The following is a 3,443-nucleotide window of genomic DNA, read 5'->3' as shown; positions in this document are numbered from 1 at the left end:
GGGCATATCCTGTAATGTGTGCTTGTCAATTGCTTGTAGGGACGAATTGTTTCTAAGTACAGGTTTTGCTCTGAACCAACAAACTCCACCAATAGTACGGCTCTGTATATATACATGGGTCATATCCTGTGATGTGTGCTTGGCAATTGCAGGTAGAGACAAATTGTTTCTAAGTACAGGTTTTGCTCTGAAACAACACACGCAAGCAATAGTACGGCTGTATATACACATATATACATAGACAAATAGTTTAAATCGATGAGTTATGCAGACCATGCATCACGTTTCAAGATAAACTCAGCATAGATGCGGAGTAATACAAGCAGTCACAAACACACACACATGCGCACGAATGAAACACTGTAGAACGCGACGTTAACCCCATTTCACATCATTATGTAACACTAGGATTTTCATGTGTAATCTGAATATGTTGGACATATGATATCAAGTTCGTGGCAGTTGCCCTATTTAGATCTTCATCTGGAGATAATCACGTTATTTAATCATTGATACGTATTCTGTGAAGTTATGCTTTGCCAATGCTCATTTATCCCCTTTACCTACTTAGAATAAAAAAACAACAAATATTAATAAAATAGAATGCTTATGATAGTTGCTGATAGAACGCAAAGTTGTTCACAATTTGCTCCTGCCAGGTTAACAGCTGATCATGTTAAGAAAATATTCACATACTTGCTTAAGCATATATCTCTGACACTGGAGGTATCTATCACAACTTTGACCTATATAGGACTATGGTTTTACACAATATTATATTCACACAGAGGATCATTAGCCCTTGCTGCATCAACTATGTCATGACTTGCCTCGTCCCGATCCATCCCTATTCCAGTGTGTATGTATGTATTTGCCCCGGGCATCGGTGCATTATTAGTTTATGACCTTATGGCGACCAGTTCATGTCATTCAGATACGTTGACAACCGACATTTGGCATTTTATTTCCCCCTGACAGTCATACTGCGTTATTATCTGACCTATGTGTGTATACATGGCGGTCACACGTTGACCTACGGCATCCTCTAAGGTGTAAGGTACTTGGTTTGTAATTTACCAGATAGGCTGACCATTTCGGAAGGTAACTGCAAGGCACGAACCTTCATGTACATACAATGTATGGAACTATTTTTGTACTCAGTACATGATACGTACATTTCATATAACTGCTTTTCTGTTTGTCTGAAGGAAATCAGGGCATTGCTGAAAGGTTTTTGGAAAGATATGTCAATGTCATTTAGTTTAAAACAAATACTTACAGTTCGTATATAATGAAGGCAAACAAATCGAAACAGACTATAATTAGCTCAATTTGGTTCCCCTGAGATGCAGTGAATGGGGAATTTAGGAAAAACGAACTAAATGTAAAAAAAACCCTGGCGGATATATGTGTACACATATAGATGGTAAGCAGTCAGGATCCTTTCCTCATTGCACAGAGTTGCATTTCTGTGTCGTGGAAGGAACAGATGATCCAGGATTCAAAAGCCATATTCGCCCTGATATTGATTATATGTGTGTATGACCGCCTCCGTGGTCTAGTGGTAAAACCTGGTCCAGTGGTAGAGGAAGGCCGGGGTTCGATCCCTGGCCGCGTCAGACCATAAGACGTTAAAAGATGGAACTTGCTGTTACCCTATCCGGCGCACGGAATTAAGGGACTAAACAAGGACTGGTTGGCTCGGAATAAATATACGCACGCACGCACGCACGCACGCACGCACGCACGCACGCACACACACACACACACACATACACACATCACCATCATATACACACGTGCTTGCACGTCGCTATAAGCTTGAACGAGACGTTAAACCCCATTTCATCTCACCTCATCTTTTGATGCTTATGAACACAACACTCATGTCCGTTGTTTTCATGAAAGTGATAAACGTCTAAGATTTTGTATAACCTTGGACGCATCGAAATTTTGTTCAATTTATTTGTCGTTAATCCAAATTCACTTCTCTGATGCCTTATTTTGATATCCCTAGCTTTTGAATAACAACCAATCATTTGTTTGCTGTTATTTATCTGTGGTCAACGACTGGTTTTCCTACAGAGAAGTATTTTGAACGAGAACACATATTTGTCCTCAGAGGAAAACGCACACATTCCATGACAATAAACTGACACAGGTCGAATTGCCACAAGTAGTTTATGCGTATTGTAGGGATTTCTAATTGGAGTGTTGTGTGTGTGTGATATCAACTATTTAGCTCTGTGGTCGGGAGACATTTCATCCCTGAACGATTGGATTTGTATTCACACAATACCCAAGTGTTTCACAGATGGCACTTTGTAACGGGAAGGGAATGGTCGCTCAGTTCTATATAGAAACAAGGATATGGAAATGCTTAATTATATTGTTCACCACACGATCATTTGGAGTACACTGGTTTGATTATATATGCCAAGATGTTTTTCCCAATCATTGCATCAATCATGGAAGAACGTGTTCATGTATTTGATCATCGACCTAATTAACATGGGAGTTGTTTGGTTTACAGTGAAGCTTTTGTTCAGCGAAATCACTGTGACAAATCGCATGCTTTGCGTTTCCATCGTCAATGCAACTTTTCATTGCAGACTGGGCAAATACTTTTACATTAGAAGAAAGGGGCGACGTATCCCCTGTGATGTTATCTGAATGCAGTTGGTGCTATTAGGCAAGTGATTACCAAACATCTTCACAAAATATCTCTTACATGTGTTTGGCGCCCCGAAGACGGAAGGATGTTATAAACCTCAGTAGCTTGTCTTTCTGGAATGTGAATGATGGTGCCATGTAAACCTAGAGCGTTCGGAACATTAATGACAACTTTACACCGAAAGCTACAACAAACCCTGCAGTTAAATCTGTGATCACAAACATGTCAAATGTCAGTTTAGTTCTTTTACCTTACTGAGATAATAGTGTTTTTTTATATATAGTAGCTATCAGAAAAAATGAAAGTTCACTGTTCGACGTACGTGACAACTGTCATACTGTAAAACAAATAACGAAGCCCCATATGAGAACAATGTGCGAAGCGTCTTTCTGGTCTGTCCTGCGTTACTATTGCAGGAATATGGCTATTGCTAAAAGCGGAGTAAAACCACACTCACTCCGTTACTCGAAAATGTTTTCGGAATCAAGAGGTATAATCGCTATATATTGTGTAACTCGGCGTGAAACCAAACTAACTCAATTACTGGAAAGTGTTTTCGGAATCAGGTGGTACAATCATTTAAGATGGCCGAGTTCGTTGCGGGGGGTTGCGTCCCTTATGTCTTGCCAGAATCCGATGATTGTTGAATCACCCTGATAATTATTCATAGTTTGGCATGAGACCATTGACCAAGATCCTAATAATACAAAACTCAATATTTTACGATTTTGTTACAGGTTTTCGATGAATAACTGGCCTTGATATCACA

Source organism: Haliotis cracherodii, unplaced genomic scaffold, assembly GCF_022045235.1.
Source record: "Haliotis cracherodii isolate W230 unplaced genomic scaffold, xgHalCrac1.p SCAF_29, whole genome shotgun sequence".
NCBI lineage: Eukaryota > Metazoa > Mollusca > Gastropoda > Lepetellida > Haliotidae > Haliotis > Haliotis cracherodii.
This window is presented reverse-complemented; position numbering follows the sequence as displayed.